The following is a 17482-nucleotide window of genomic DNA, read 5'->3' as shown; positions in this document are numbered from 1 at the left end:
GCGTGTCCAGAGGAATATAGCATCGAACTTTGCAGACGCTGTCAGATGCAGATACTGCACTAATGTATTCCATGGTAAAGCCAAGGCAACCAGACGAGATAGTTATACCAGTTTCTCCCTGTGTGGGAGTCACATAACTGTGCGAGCACCGTGGCTAGCAGACAGTGCGACATACGGAAGGTTGGGCCTGTCTGCGAAGCGCGCTGGGATAGCCGAAGCCGTTAATCCGAATATTCGCGTAAAGCGAGAGCTGTGGGTGCGAGTTTCGGTCCGGAACAAATTTTCGTTTGTTTCCTGTAACTTGTACAACTGTGGAGGTATCATATTCTCAATCTGCGAATACATTTTCTCATTTAATACACTTATAAAAACGTGAGCAATGCCTGATGCTTCGGATATCGAACTTTACAGACAATTCAAATGTAAAAAAACTGCACTAATGCATCAGCTGTGGCTATTTCCTTTCACCAATTTCCTTGAATACGAACAAGAGATTCTCCTCTAACAACTTAAATCTCAGCGGGACGTTACACTCTAATCTTTCTTTTTTAATTTAGTGTCTGCCTGAGCGAAATGTGATTAGAAGCTCCCATTCAAGCTACTTACATGTCAAACTGCGAAACACTCGAAGATTGCTATCGGGCGATGCTGTTGCGTATAAAAATGTGGCGATTGTCGTGGTATCCTGAAGCATTTCTGAAATATCAGAGATTATTGCAACTACTGGCAAAATTATGTAAGTAACTGTACGTAAGCCGAATCCATTGTTTGAACATAACTTTAGCAATAAAATCGATAAAAACAGATACTTTATTTGCGTATATCTGCATTAGCATCCCCAGTTTTTGTTTTAATTTGATTCAGTGGAACCAGCTGTGGCGTGAACAGCGGTTATGCAATCACGCGATTACCGCCCGCGGAACTGCGCTCTGCTTCTCTGTGTTACCTCTCTTCGCTGCCACTGGACTCGCATTCGGGAGGACGACGGTTCAATCCCGCGTCCGGCCATCCTGATTTAGGTTTTCCGTGATTTCCCTAAATCGCTACAGGCAAATGCCGAGATGGTTCCTACGACAGGGCACGGCCGACTTCCTTCTCCGTCATTCCCTAATCCGATGAGACCGATGGCCTCGCTGTCTGGTCTCCTTCCCCAAACAACCCAACCCAAACTCAGAATAGCAGAAAGTCTCTTCGCTGCGCGCTTTGGCCGCGCGGTTTGAGGCACCATGTCACGGACTGCGCGGCCCCACCCGCTGGAGGTTCGATTTCTCCCTCGGGCATGGGTGTGTGTGTGTGTGTGTGTGTGTGTGTGTGTGTGTGTGTGTGTGTGTGTGTGTGTGTGTGTGTGTGTGTGTTGTTCTTAGCGTAAATCAGTTTAAGAGGCTCCGGAAAGGCTCAAAATCATGAAAAGTTCAATTTTTACTTTTTTGCGTATTCTGAATCTGCGGACTATTACCTTTCAATAGATATATAATTTATTCAATTCCGAAGACTACATCTATTTTTAATTTTTTTTTGAAATGTGTTCTACATGGGCGTGACCCACTGTGGCGCTGTTAAACTGCTGTCAAATGGTGTTATTATTAACGTCCGTGTTCATCAGGTACATTTTAGTGATGTGAGATAGAGTATATGTTGTGGCTAACCTGTGATGGTCGAGAATCCCCAAGACTGTATTTGTTGGAATAGAAACACTTCACTTTGGTGTGTATGATGCTGTTGCGACTTTCAATGATGGTTCAATATATATCGCTGGTGTGATTGTCGATTGTTTCATGTTTATTTACTCTGTCGTTATCTCGAAAATATGATGGCAACATTGTAAGGTGCAAGGTATTTAGAAATATGGGAATGAAGATAGGTTCTAACATGGTACGAGCGATGCTTGCTTTAGACAAGGAACGCCTTCGGGCTGCAGACAGGGCTGTAAAGAGTCTAGAAACACAAGCAAGAGTAAACAGGAGGAGGAACAAGAGGGAGCTGGAGGAGGAGTTTGCAGAGGATGAAGATAATCCATCCTATGGACCTGGAATGCACTAAAAAGTTAATCCAATCTTTGTCGCGCGATTCCCAAAACTTTTATTTTCTCATACTACTTACATGTTTTCTAAGGATCTTCCAAACATATTTGTTTCAAACTTTCAGTAAATGTTACACAGTACCTTCTGCATAATTTAACACAGCCTTTTTCCAAAAAACTGTATATTTTTGAATATATAAATAAAATATTGCAAAAAAATGTTGTGAATTTTCATTACAATTGAAAAAAATCATCTTTAATAACTGAACTAAAATTTTGTAAAATCCCTGTGTTAAGTTGTAGCTCATATTCCAATAAATAATCTGTAAAAAGTTCAACTTCCTACCTCAAATACTTTGTGAGGAAAGATGTAATTTATAAGCGTTATTTTAACATTGCAAGTATAGGGCGTTCCGGAGCCCCTTAAGTTTGTATACGTAGTATGTAAGTCTAGGGACCGATGACCCAGGCAGTTTGGTCACATACCTCGCTTCCTGCTGGCCGACTGGTGAAGTACGAGAATGGCAGCCTGCCACACTGAGAGATTACCGTGTTAATCGTTGGACGACCTCGTCTCTAACTAACTCAAACCAAGATCTACAACTACTTATTTGTATACTTCACGACGCATCAAATGTGGTACCTAACAACCCATTTACAAATCTGCTTTACAGTCTGCCTCGGCTCTTCCGCGAACTGAGCAAAAAAACAATGGCTCTTTCTGCTGCTTGTTTAGTATCCGCGTTCTCCAAGTTTTATCGTCATTACGTCTGTAGGAACTACGCAGTGCGTTTCGAAATTCCCTTACAAACTCCTACGACTCGTGGAAAGTTCCGAGTAAACTATATCAACACGAAAGAAACAGGACTTCTTACAATACTAAACTATTTGACGATGCCCATTAGTGTGAGGTTACCTTTCGACCTTGAACTGTTCCCTTACGCTCTGAAAGTTTCATCAAAACTGATCGAATCGGTGTCAGACCTCAGACCGGTTACTGCTGACAGGTATCGACGCTGCTGCTGCTGCTAGACCCAATTTCCAGAAAATCTGGACTTAGGCTGACTGGCGGTTTAAAAAATCAGAGACGTAAAAACAATTAAAATGAAGGCCTTAAATTGTCAATAATTAAGTGTTCCCTCGTAATATTTTGTTGTTACTGTTGTGGTCTTCAGTCCTGAGACTGGTTTGATGCAGCTCTCCATGCTACTCTATCCTGTGCAAGCTTCATCTCCCAGTACCTACTGCAACCTACATCCTTCTGAATCTGTTTAGTGTATTCATCTCTCGGTCTCCCTCTACGATTTTTACCCTCCACGCTGCCATCCAGTACTAAATTGGTGATCCCTTGATGCCTCAGAACATGTCCTACCAACCGATCCCTTCATCTAGTCAAGTTATGCCACAAACTCCTCTTCTCCCCAATTCTATTTAATACCTCCTCATTAGTTATGTGAGCTAACCATCTAATCTTCAGCATTCTTCTGTAGCACCACAATTCGAAAGCTTCTATCCTCTTCTTGTCCAAACTATTTATCCTCTATCTTTCACTTCCATACATGGCTACACTCCATACAAATACTTTCAGAAACGACTTCCTGACACTTAAATCTATACTCGATGTTAAAAAATTTCTCTTCTTCAGAAACGCTTCCCTTGCCATTGCCAGTCTACATTTTATATCCTCTCTACTTCGATCATCATCAGCTATTTTGCTCCCCTTGAAGTGTCTCTTTTTCCTAACCTAATTCCTGCTTTAATTCATCTACATTCCATTATCCTCGTTTCGCTTTTGTTTATGTTCATCTTATATCCTCCTTTCAAGACACTGTCCATTCCGTTCAACTGCTTTCCAGGTCCTTTGCTGTCTCTGACGGTATTACAGTGTCATCGGCAAACCTCAAAGTTTTTATTTCTTCTCCATGGATTTTAATTCGTACCCAAATTTTTGTTTGCTTCCTTTACTGCTTGCTCAATATACAGATTGAATAACATCGGGGATAGGCTACAACCCTGTCTCACTCCCTTCCCACGCACTGCTTCCCTTTCATGCCCCACGGCTCTTATAACTGCCTTCAGGTTTCGGTACAAACTGTAAATTGCCTTTCGCTCCCTGTATTTGACCCCTTTCACCTTCAGAATTTGAAAGAGAGTATCCCAGTCAGAGTTTCAGGGAGAGCATAAGGGAACAATTGACAGGAATGGGGGAAAGAAATACAGAAGAAGACGAATGGGTAGTTTTGAGGGATCAAGTAGTGAAGGCAGCAGAGGATCAAGTAGGTAAAAAGACGAGGGCTAGTAGAAATCCTTGGGTAACAGAAGAAATAACGAATTTAATTGATGAAAGGAGAAAATATAAAAATGTAGTAAATGAAGCAGCCAAAAAGGGATACAAACGTCTAAAAAATGAGATCGACAGGAAGTGCAAAATGGCTAAGCAGGGATGGCTAGAGGACAAATGTAAGGATGTAGAGGCTTATCTCACTAGGGGTAAGATAGATACAGCCTACAGGAAAATTAAAGAGACCTTTGGAGGAAAGAGAGCCACTTGCAAGAATACCAAAAGCTCAGATGGAAACCCAGTTCTAAGCAAAGAGGGGAAAGCAGAAAGGTGGAAGGAGTATATAGAGGGTCTATACAAGGGCGATGTACTTGAGGACAATATTATGGAAATGGAAGAGCATGTAGATGAAGATGAATTGGGAGATACGATACTGCGTGAAGAGTTTGACAGTGCACTGAAAGACCTGAGTCGAAACAAGGCCCCGGGAGTAGACAACATTCCATTAGAACTACTGACGGGCTTGGGAGAGCCAGTCCTGACAAAACTCTACCATCTGGTGAGCAAGATGTACGAGACAGGCGAAATATCCTCAGACTTCTAGAAGAATATAATAATTCCAATCCCAAAGAGAGCAGGTGTTGACAGATATGAAAATTACCGAACAATCAGTTTAATAAGCCACAGCTGCAAAATACTAACGCGAATTCTTTACAGACGAATGGAAAAACTGGTAGAAGCCGACCCCGGGAAGATCACTTTGGATTCCGTAGAAATGTTGGAACACGTGAGGCAATACTGACCTTACCACTTATCTTAGAAGAAAGATTAAGGAAAGGCAAACCTACGTTTCTAGCATTTGTAGACTTAGAGAAAGCTTTTGACGATGTTGACTGGAATACTCTCTTTCAAATTCTAAAGGTGGCAGGGGTAAAATACAGGGAGCGAAAGGCTATTTACAATTTGTACAGACACCAGATGGCAGTTACAAGGGTCGAGGGGCATGAAAGGGAAGCAGTGGTTGGGAAGGGAGTGAGACAGGGTTGTAGCCTCTCCCAGATGTTATTCAATCTGTATATTGAGCAAGCAGTAAGGGAAACAAAAGAAAAATTTGGAGTAGGTATTAAAATCCAGGGAGAAGAAATAAAAACTTTGAGGTTCGCCGATTACATTGTAATTCTGTCAGAGACAGCAAAGGACTTGGAAGAGCAGTTGAACGGAATGGACAGTGTCTTGAAAGGAGGATATAAGATGAACATCAACAAAAGTAAAACGAGGATAATGGAATGTAGTCAAATTAAGTCGGGTGATGCTGAGGGAATTAGATTAGGAAATGAGACACTTAAAGTAATAAAGGAGTTTTGCTATTTGGGGAGCAAAATAACTGATGATGGTCGAAGAAGAGTGGATATAAAATCCACTGGCAATGGCAAGGAAAGCGTTTCTGAAGAAGAGAAATTTGTTAACATCGAGTATAGATTTAAGTGTCAGTAAGTCGTTTCTGAAAGTATTTGTACGGAGTGTAGCCATGTATGGAAGTGAAACATGGACAATAAATAGTTTGGACAAGAAGAGAATAGAAGTTTTCGAAATGTGGTGCTACAGAAGAATGTTGAAGATTAGGTGGGTAGATCACGTAACTAATGAGGAGGTATTGAACAGGATTGGGGAGCAGAGAAGTTTGTGGCACAACTTGACTAGAAGAAGGGATCGGTTGGTAGGACATGTCCCGAGGCATCAAGGGATCACAAATTTAGCATTGGAGGGCAGTGTGGAGGGTAAAAATCGTAGAGGGAGACCAAGAGATGAATACACTAAGCAGATTCAGAAGGATGTAGGCTGCAGTAGGTACTGGGAGATGAAGGAGCTTGCACAGGATAGATTAGCATGGAGAGCTGCATCAAACTAGTCTCACGACTGAAGGCCGCACCAACAACAACAACAACATATTCCAGTCAACATTGTCAAAAGCATTTCTCTAAGTCTACAAATGCTACAAACGTAGGTTTGCCTTTCCTTAATCGATCTTCTCAGATAAATCGTAGGGTCAGTATTGCCTCACGTGTTCAAACATTTCTACGGAATCCAAACTGACTTTCCTCGAGGTCGGCATCTGCCAGTTTGTCCATTCGTCTGGAAAGAATTCGTGTTAGTGTTTTGCAGCCATGGCTCATTAAACTGATAGTTCAGTAATTTTCACACCTGTCAGCACGTGCTTTCTTTGGGTTTGGAATTATTCAGAATGGTTCAAATGGCTCTGAGCACTATGGGACTTAACTTCTGAGGTCATCAGTCCTCCAGAACATAGAACTATTTCAGCCTAACTAATCTAAGGACAACACACACATCTATGCCCGAGGCAGAAATCGAACCTGCGACCGTTCCAGACTGAAGCGCGTAGAATCGCTCGGCCACCACGGCCGGCTTTGGAGTTATTATATTCTTTTTAACGTCTAAGGGTATTTCGCCTGTCTCATACATCTTCCTCACCAGATGGTAGAGTTTTGGCAGGACTGTCTCTCCCAAGGCCGTCAGTAGTCCCCCCAGGGGGTCCACAACTCTTTTGTGGATACGTGCGTGGCGAGCACGAAGCCCCGAGCCATTGCAGCCTTCTTTCTCTCCCGAGCTGCATTTCCTTTCCCTTCCCCTCCTTTCCCCTCCATACCCCTTTCCCCTCGCCCTCTCCTCTCCCTCTATTGGTGTCCTTGCTTATGTTGGCCCCCGCTATCCTCCTGGTTCTGTTGGTTTTACACTCCGGCTTTGTTGCGTAATCATCTCATCCTTTTTGGCATTCCTTGGTCCCCCTCTGGGGTTTGACCTCCATTCCAACATTTCTCTTCCGTAGTGTGAGCCATTTGGGGAAGAGCACCTTACCTAGTGTCTCTGACGTGCGCCCTCCTAGTACATTCCACCTTTTCTTTTACGTCGTTGTCCGATGCTAGGGTGCATAGCCAGCACGGTAGCCAGCCCGTGTGGTGGGGTCGCTATGTACCCTTTTGGTTGAGCCCCCTGAACACACAGGGATCACACTTCTGATACCTGAGCTGTGACCTCCTCATGCATGCCTTGGAGTGGTTGCTCGTCATCCTGGAGCATCGGAACTCCCGGCAATGGCCGCCGTGCCAGACGGCCCTTGCTGTGGCTGGGTGGCGCCCGTGAGGAGAGCCCCTGATCGGAGTGGGTGGTATCAGGGCGGACGCTATGCAGATGAAACGCATACGGGTCCAAAACTCTGGCCGCTCTTCTGCGGCCGTCTCTCTGCGTGGTACTGATTCCTCAAGTGCTGCTTCTCTTGCCCCTTCGGCCTTCCCTTCCGTGGCTACCCCCTGGGAGGAGGGTCAGGCCCGTCGTCTAGGGGCAAAACCTTTCCCCCGTTATCTAGTTTGCACCAGGACTGATGGAGATACTTTCACCAGTGTCAAACCTTTATTCTTTGTGGAACACATTGAAGACAAGTTCGGCGAAGTGGACTCCCTGAGCAAGATGCGGTCGGGTTCGTTGCTGATAAAAACTGCCTCGGCTGCCCAATCTGCGGCCCTTCGTGCCTGTACCCATCTTGGCACAATTCCCGTGTCCATTACCCCTCACCAGTCTCTAAATATGGTACAAGGTGTGATTTTTCACAGAGACCTCATCCTTCAAACTGATGAGGAACTTCGGGACAATCTCGGACGGCGGGGTGTTCACTTTGTTCGGCGTGTTCAGAAGGGTCCTAAGGATAATCGTATTGATACTGGTGCCTTTATCCTGGCCTTTGAAGGGGATACCCTTCCTGAGAAAGTTAAGATTATGGTCTATCGCTGTGATGTGAAGCCGTACATCCCACCTCCTATGCGGTGTTTTAAGTGCTTGCGTTTTGGCCACATGTCTTCTCGCTGTTCCCAGGACCCTCTCTGTGGTGACTGTGGACGTCCACTCCATGAGGGGAGTCCCTGTGTTCCCCCTCCTGTATGTGTAAATTGTCATGGTAGTCATTCTCCACGTTCAGCAGATTGCCCAGTCTATAAGAAAGAAAAAAAGATACAGGAGTATAAGTCCCTTGATCGTTTAAGCTACACAGAGGCCCGTAAGAAATATGCACGATTGCACCCTGTGTCCATGACATCTAGTTACGCCTTGGTTACATCTTCATCCCTTCCTCCCCCTTCCTTACCCCCATCCCGGACCCCTCTCCTTCCCCCCCTCCCCTGCGGCTCCCACACCCTCTCCTCTGGGCGCTGCTCCCCCTCCCCAGCCGGAGAAGTGTCCCACTCCTTCGGCGTCTGCCGGTCAAGGGCGCCTCTCCCGGGATGCCCCTTCCCGGCACCTTCCAGGTCAGAGGTCTGCTGCAGCGCGGCGACCGCGAGAGCCGCGGTCTCTCGGCCCCCAAGTCGCCCGGTCTCTTTCTGTTCCTGATCTTGCTGCAGCTGGCTCCATTATGCCACACAGCCCTCCTCGATCTCAGCCTGAAAAGAAGAAGAAACATAAGTCTCGGGACAAAGAGCCTCTGGTGTCACCGGAGGTCCCTTCCCCGACTTCACAACCGGATTCTGACCTGTCGTTTATGGATGTCGCCCCCTCCTTGTCGGTGACGGGTGGGGACCCGGCGGTATGACTGGTTTTAGCGTGTTCAGCCCTCATTTAACCAATCGTTCTGTGGTTCTCCAATGGAATTGTAATGGCTATTATCGTCACCTTCCGGAATTGAAATCCCTTCTTTCGTCCTACTCAGCAGCTTGTGTGGTTCTCCAGGAATCTCATTTTACTGATGCTCACTCACCGACCCTCCGTGGGTTCCGTGTTTTCTGTCGAAATCGGGTCGGACCCTTGCGGGCTTCTGGTGGCGTTTGTACGTTGGTCTGTACGGACATTGCTAGCACGTGGATTCTTCTCCAAACTACATTGGAAGCGGCTGCTGTTAGGGTCCACTTAGACTCTGCAGTCACAGTATGCAATCTTTATCTCCCTCCTGACAGGCCTCTTACACCTGCTGCCTTAACCACACTTCTTCAGCAACTTCCTCCTCCCTTCCTCCTCCTTGGGGATTTTAATGCTCATCATCCTTTGTGGGGCAGTGGCTTTCCATCTAGACGAGGTCTTCTTATAGACCAATTTATTGCAGACCACGACCTGTGCCTTCTTAATGATGGCTCCCCTACTCATTTCAGTGCTGGTCATGGTACCTTTTCTGCCATTGATCTTTCTTTCTTCTCCCTCTCTCCTCCCTTCATTACACTGGTCGCCACACGACGACCTTTGTGATAGTGACCATTTCCCGTTGATTATCACGCTCCCTTCCCGCTCCCCGATGGACAGGTTACCTCGTTGGTCTTTCCACCGCGCCGATTGGCCCCTCTACACTGCCCAGGTCGAGTTTTCTCCCTCTTTGTCGGGTTGTATTGATGACGTCCTACGTGACGTGTCTGACGCGATTGTTCGCGCTGCTACCCTTGCTGTCCCGCGCTCATCTGGACAATTTCGTCGTCGGCAAGTCCCGTGGTGGAGTACGGCCATTGCCATTGCCATCCGTGATCGCCGTCGAGCTTTGCAACACTTCAAGAGGCACCCATCTGTAGCCAACCTTTCTACCTTTAAGCGCCTTCGCGCTAAAGCCCGTTATTTAATCAAACAGAGCAAGCGGATATGTTGGGAACGATTCGTTTCTTCCCTTGGTTCCACTGTCCCTCTGTCACGGGTATGGGCTACACTTCGCTCTCTCCAAGGTTGCCATCGGCAGTCCACCCTCCCAGGCCTTCACCTCCCAGATGGCATTTGTACGGACCCATTAGTTCTCGCAGAACATCTTGCGACCCATTTTGCAGTGGCATCAGCGTCAGCCTCCTATCCAGCTGCTTTCCTTCATCGAAAACAGCAGGCTGAAGCTGTCACCTTATGTTTCACCACTTGTGAGTCAGAATCTTACAACGAACCTTTCACTGAATGGGAATTTCTTTCTGCTCTATCTTCTTCTCCTGATACGGCCCCTGGCCCAGATTCCATTCATAACCAGCTGCTTCAACATCTCAGTGCTCCACAACGGCACCATCTTCTTCGGGTGTTTAACCGTATCTGGCTCCAGGGTGACTTCCCTTCTCAGTGGAGGGATAGCATTGTGGTTCCTGTCCTTAAGCCTGGTCAGAACCCCCTATCTGTTGACAGCTATCGGCCAATTAGTTTGACCAATGTTGGTTGTAAGTTACTTGAACGGCTGGTAGCCCGTCGGCTCACTTGGGTCCTCGAATCTCGGGATCTATTGTCCCCTTACCAGTGTGGCTTTCGAGAGGGACGATCTCCAATCGATCATTTACTTCGCTTGGAATCCGCAGTTCGGCAGGCTTTTTCCCAGCGCCGCCATTTGGTTGCGGTGTTTTTTGACCTTCGCAAGGCCTATGACACGGCCTGGCGCCATCACATCTTACTAACCCTTCATCAGTGGGGTCTTCGGGGCCCACTCCCGATTTTTATCCGCCAGTTCCTGATCCATCGGTCATTCAGAGTTAGAGTTGGTACTGCTTTTAGTTCTCCACGGACCCAGGATACGGGCATCCCACAGGGTTCTGTCTTGAGTGTCCTTCTTTTCCTCATTGCTATCGATGGACTTGTGGCCTCTGTCGGTCCCTTGGTCGCCCCTGCCCTGTATGTGGATGATTTCTGCATTTGGGTTAGTTCCTCCTCGATGCCATCTGCAGAACGGCAGCTCCAGGTGGCTATACGGCGTGCCTCTGCATGGACCCACTCACATGGGTTTCAATTCTCTCCTTTAAAATCACGGGTGGTCCACTTCTGTCGCCGTACTACGGTCCACCCTGATCCAGAGCTCTATCTTGCTGCACAACAATTGCCTGTGGTTCCACAGTTTCGTTTCCTGGGTCTTCTTTTCGACAACACGCTCACTTGGCTGCCCCATATCAGACTCCTGAAGGTAGGATGTTTCCGTAAACTCAATGTCCTTCGCTTCCTTGCCCACTCCTCTTGGGGTGCGGACCGTTCCCTCCTCCTCCGTCTTTATCGTGCTCTAGTTCTGTCAAGTTTGGACTATGGTTGTCAAGTTTATGGTTCAGCTGCTCCTTCCACGCTGCACGTGCTGGATCCGGTCCACCATCGTGGTATCCGTTTGGCCACCGGTGCCTTCCCTACTAGCCCTGTTGATAGTCTCCTGGTTGAAGCTGGGATCCCCCCCCCCCCTTTCTGTTCGGCGGTCTCAGCTTCTGGTGTCTTATGCCCTTACTATCCGTTCTTCTCCCGCTCATCCTTCCTATTCTATCCTATTTCCAGACCATGGACGTCGCCCGCCTGACTCCCGCTCTCGGGCGAGTTTACCGGTTGGGCTGCGCCTTGCGTCTCTTAACCGTGATTTTCGGCTTCCTTCTTTGTCCTGTCTTCCTCGCTCCCTCCCCTCCACCCCTCCTTGGTTAGTTCCTCGGCCTCGAATTCGGATGGATCTCCGCCGCGGTCCGAAAGATTCCATCTCCCCGGTGGTGTTCCGTTCCTTTTTCCGCCAAATTTTATGGGAGTTTCGGGATGCTGTTGTTTTTTACACTGATGGCTCTAAATCTGCTGATCATGTTGGATATGCCTTCACGTCCTCTGTTGGAACGGAAAGTCATCTGCTGCCACCCTCATGTGGGGTGTTTACTGCGGAATTGATGGCAATTTCCCGGGCCCTTACCTTTATTAAACAATCCCAACACAACCGCGTTTTGTTATGTACGGACTCGATGAGTGGCCTTCTTGCTATTGACCGGTGTTTTTCGCGCCATCCCTTGGTCTCTGCCATCCATGACCATCTCGCTGATCTTCACCGTGCTGCTTGTTCCATTGACTTCCTATGGGTCCCGGGCCGTGTGGGTATCCCGGGTAATGAGCTCGCTGATCGTTTGGCTGGGGGAGCAGTTACTTACCCCCCGTTTTCTGTAACCCCTCCTGCAGCGGATTTACGGCTTCACATCAAATCCCGCTTTGCACAGTCATGGGCCAGTTCTTGGGAGGCTATTCCACTGTCTAATAAACTTCGTGCCATTAAGGTGAATTCAGGCCCATGGCGTTCTTCCTTTCGCCTCTCCCGCAAGGACTCGACTACACTGTGTCGTCTCCGCATTGGCCATACCAGGCTGACCCATGGTTTCCTTTTGCGTGATGAGCCGCCCCCGCTGTGTGGTTGTGGAGCCTTCCAGTCAGTGGCCCACATTTTGGTTGAATGCCCCCTTCTTTTGGCTCTGCGTGCTAAGTACAGACTCCCCCACACTTTACCTTTGATGTTGGCTGACGATTACCGGATGGTCTCTCTGGTTCTAGGTTTCCTTCGAGAGAGTGGTTTTTATTCTCAGTTTTAAAGTTTTTAATCTCCCTCTGGTGTTGGGGCAGGGCGGTGAGTGTTTGGGTGTCTCCCACTGTAGGCAGTGTTCAGAGATTCCCGATTCACCTCCCTGACTGGAATCCTCTTTTCTTTCCCTTTTACTCTGTTTTTACCCCTTCTTTTTAAGGCTTGGTTAGTTTTTCTATTCCCATACGTACTTTCTGCATTATAGCGGTTGTACCTTTTAAGTCACAGGTGGTCTTGCCTATGCTGCTTCAACATAGTGTTGGGTTCGTTCTCTTGCCAACTTCCCTCGTTTGTTTTTACTAATGACAACGTGACTGCCCTTTTACGTTTCCCCTTTTTCCGTTTTATTTGTTCTGCCTTTTCCGAGATGTCCCGTTAGCAGAATGGAGTCTATTTGAAACAAGGGACTGATGACCTTGCTGTTTGGTCCCTTTAACCTTAAACAACCAACCAACCAACCAACCAACCGTCAGTAGTTCTGATCGAATGTTGTCTACTCCCGGGGCCTTGTTTAGACTCAGGTCTTTCAGTGCTCTATCAAACTCTTCACGCAGTATCATATCTCCTATTTCATTTTCATCTAGGTCCTCTTCCACTTCCATAATATTGCCCTCAAGCACATCGCTCTCGTATAGACCCTCTACATACTCTTTCACCTTTCTGCTTTCCCTTCTTTGCTTAGACCTGGGTTTCCGTCTGAGCTCTTGATATTCATAAACTTCGATCTCTTTTCTCCAAAGGTCTCTTTAAATTTTTTGTAGGCAGTATCTATCTTACCCCTAGTGATATATGCCTCTGCATCCTTACATTTGTCCTCTAGCCACCCCTGCTTATGCCATTTTAGACTTCCTATCGATCTCATTTTTGAGACGATTGTATTCTATTTTGCCTGCTTCATTTTCTGCATTTTTATATTTTCTCCTTCCATCAATTAAATTCAATATCTCTTCTGTTACTGAAGGATTTCTACCAACCCTCATCTTTTTACCTACTTGATGCTCTGCTGCCTTCGCTATTTCATCTCTCAAAGCTACACATTCTTCTTGTAAAGTATTTCTTTCCCCCGTTCTTGTCAATTGTTCCCTAATACTCCCTCTGAAACTCTCTACAACCTTTGGTTCTTTCAGTCTATCCAGATCCCATCTCCTTAAGTTCCTACGTCTTTGCAGTTTCTTCAGTTTTAATTTACAGTTCATACTCAATAAATTGTGGTCAGAGTTTACATCTGCCCCCGGAAATGTCTTACAATTTAAAACCTGGTCCCTAAATATCAGTCTTATCATTGTATAATCTATCTGAAACCTTCCAATGTCTCCAGGCTCTTCCACGTATACAACCTTCTATCATGATTCTTAAACCAGATATTAGCTATGCCTTCCTTTTCCATTCCTTACCCCCGTTCCACATTCACGTGCTACTTTTCCTTCTTTTCTTTGTCTTCCATTTCCTACTATCGAATTCCAGTCCTCCACGACTATTAAATTTTCATCTCCCTTCACTGTTTGCATGCCAGCGGCCTTGCCGCAGTGGTAACACCGGTTCCCGACAGATCACCGAAGTTAAGCGCTGTGGGGCTGGGCTAGCACTTGGATGGGTGACCATCCGGTCTGCCGAGCGCTGTTGGCAAGCGGGGTGCACTCAGCCCTTGTGAGGCGAACTGAGGAGCTGCTTGATTGAGAAGTAGCGGCTCCTGTCTCGGAAACTGACATACGGCCGGGAGAGCGGTGTGCTGACCACATGCCCGTCCATATCCGCATCCGGTGACGACTGTGGGCTGAGGATGACACGGCGGCCGGTCGGTACCGTTTGGCCTTCATGGCCTGTTCAGGAGGAGAAGTGGAGAGTTTGCACTATCTGAAGAATTTCTCTTCTCTCGCCATACATTTCTTCAATCTCCTCATCATCTGCGGAGCTAGTTGGCGTATATACTTGTACTACTGTGGTAGGTGTGGGCTTCGTAATATACAGGGTGTCCCAGCTATCTTGTCCACCCAAAATATCTCTGGAACGATAACAGCTATTGGAAAACGACTTTCACCGGTATCAATGTAGGGCTGGGGCCCATGAATGTACATATTTGGAAACATTCTAAAACGAAAGCATATGTGTTTTTTAACACAAACTTGTGTTTTTTTTAAATTGACCTATATTTTTTCTTCCGCAATCCATAGCATGACAAAGCACATACACAATGGCGTTGATTGCATCGCAATATTCCCATTACATCCCGAGATATTGAGACGCGAAGTTGACGCTTGAAACACCCGACATGCGCTGCTAGCGCACGTCCTGAGGCTCAGGCGTGAACCCCATGCTGCCCGTAATCGCAGCAGACCGTGTTATTCGTTTCGGACCTCTTGATAAGTATGGAGGTGTGATTACACATGTCAATCACATGGCGATTACGGGCAGCATGGGTTTTACGCCTGAGCCTCATGACGTGCGCTAGCAGCGCATGTCGGGTGTTTCAAGCGTCAACTTCGCGTCTCAATATCTCGGGATGTAATGGGAATATTGCGATGCAATCAACGCCATTGTGTATGTGCTTTGTCATGCTATGGATTGCTGAAGAAAAAATATAGGAGGTCCACTTAAAAAAAACATAAGTTTGTGTTAAAAAACACATATGCTTTCGTTTTAGAATGTTTCCAAATATGTACATTCATGGGCCCCAGCCCTACATTGATAACGGTGAAAGTCGTTTTCCAATAGCTGTTATTGTTCCAGAGATATTTTTGGCGGACAAGATAGCTGGGACACCCTGTATAAAGAACAATGGTGGTACACTTCTACAACTGCAGTAACAAGTACTGTACTGTCCATCAAAAGTACCAACTTTAGGATATTAATAACATTTTTGACACTCTTCAGCCAAAGGCGCCCATACCCGTGCGCAAGAGGGGTGGGGAGGGGCGGGCGACGACCCCTAGCTTTCAGGGAAAGAAAAAAATATAGTGTATTCACGAGTTTTTATATCAAGAAAACGATTTAAAAGTCAGGATCACACGAGTTTTTAACATGGTGAGATCTGACAAATTTTTACAGCTACTTACAAGTCGCCATTCGTATTCCAAAATATTAAACATATACCATACCCCATGTCTAGCCTCCCCCCTCCCCCTTCCCTGTACACTATTTTAACTGTTTTATTGGCGGCCTCAGCTTCAGCACAAGTCTACAGAGAGTCAATTGGCCCGCCGAGAGAAGTCGTGTCTAGTGAGTAGGAGAGAGGGAGAGAAGGTGACTGTTCAGAAAGCAGCGGCGTGGCGGTAATAATACAACAATAGAGGCCGATGGTTGCAAAACGTAATGTTGGAGCACGCGCTGAGGCGGCCTATTTGTTTATCGGGCGATCGCGACCTCCTGTCGCACCGCAGTCAAACTTTCTTGGTTACCCCATCAAAAACGTACGCAAAAGACTCTCCATTAAGAAAAAAGTAACAGAAAGACTGACTTCCCGAACGTAGGGGAAGCAATTGAAACACCATTTTGACCTTATTTATGCGCTGGTATAGCTGTATTCTACAGACCTGTGTTGACACTCGTAGTGTTTATTGTAGTACTGGTACACATGAACACACACTTCGAGCTTGTTTTGCGTGAATTTTGATGTCAATGTGGTGACAGTCTGTTGCTATTATACACTGTCCATAAATTATCTTTACCATTTAAGGGGCTCCGGAACGCCCTATACTTGCAATGTTAAAATAACGCTTATAAATTACATCTTTCCTCACAAAGTATTTGAGGTAGGAAGTTGAACTTTTTACAGATTATTTATTGGAATATGGGCTACAACTTAACACAGGGATTTTACAAAATTTTAGTTCAGTTATTAAAGATGATTTTTTTTCAATTGTAATGAAAACTCACAACATTTTTTGCAATTTTTTATTTATATATTCAAAAATATACAGTTTTTTGGAAAAAGGCTGTGTTAAATTATGCAGAAGGTACTGTGTAACATTTACTGAAAGTTTGAAACAAATATGTTTGGAAGATCCTTAGAAAACATGTAATTAGTATGAGAAAATAAAAGTTTTGGGAATCGAGCGACAAAGATTGGATTAACTTTTTAGTGCATTCCAGGTCCATAGGATGGATTATCTTCATCCTCTGCAAACTCCTCCTCCAGCTTCCTCTTGTTCCTCCTCTTGTTTACTCTTGCTTGTATTTCTAGACTCTTTACAGCCCTGTCTGCAGCCCGAAGGCGTTCCTTGTCTAAAGCAAGCATCGCTCGTACCATGTTAGAACCTGTCTTCATTCCCATATTTCTAAATACCTTGCACCTTACAATGTTGCCATCATTGAAAGTCGCAACAGCATCATACACATCAAAGTGAAGTGTTTCTATTCCAACAAATACAGTCTTGGGGATTCTCGACCATATAACACTATTTACACTTTCATTGGGGTTTTGAGTTTTTCCGTGAATACACTTTTTCAACAGTTCAGGTGCTGCTAAGTCTCTGAAAATAGGTTTTATCACCTCCATTATTGCATGAGGCAGACTATGCTTATGAGTGTACACTTCACCAGTTAGCAATCCTTTGTTATATTTACACCAACTGTCTTCTTCTTTGGGACACAAGCTATGTTGGGGATTTTCATCGGTTGAAGAAGTATGAAAAAAAAAGAGCCCAAACAGCCTTCTTCATTTCGTCGACACTTTGTGTATTTTGCCTAATAGCCATTCCATAATAGTTCTGTATTTTGTCAATTACACTGTCAGTTAACCTTCCCTTCCCATCCAACCCTTTACCATCACTGAGTTTTTGTTTTTTGTACGAAGCTTTCAGTCGCCGAAGTCTTCTTCCCATTCGCTTCTGTACGTGTCCAATACACTCAGATTTCTGCACTACATCATCACCATAGGGCT

The 17482-nt window shown here is 45.9% G+C and overlaps 1 protein-coding gene and 1 pseudogene across 5 annotated transcripts in view; both read left to right on the top strand.

Annotated features, from left to right (window-relative positions):
* Nucleotides 1-17482, top strand: part of LOC126163160 (inward rectifier potassium channel 4-like) — a 717192-nt gene that overhangs the window by 664345 nt on the left and 35365 nt on the right. The window lies entirely within an intron of this gene.
* On the top strand, nucleotides 14112-14229 carry LOC126164290 (5S ribosomal RNA; annotated as a pseudogene).

This window comes from Schistocerca cancellata, chromosome 2, assembly GCF_023864275.1.
Source record: "Schistocerca cancellata isolate TAMUIC-IGC-003103 chromosome 2, iqSchCanc2.1, whole genome shotgun sequence".
Classification (NCBI taxonomy): Eukaryota; Metazoa; Arthropoda; class Insecta; order Orthoptera; family Acrididae; genus Schistocerca; species Schistocerca cancellata.
This window is presented reverse-complemented; position numbering and strand designations above follow the sequence as displayed.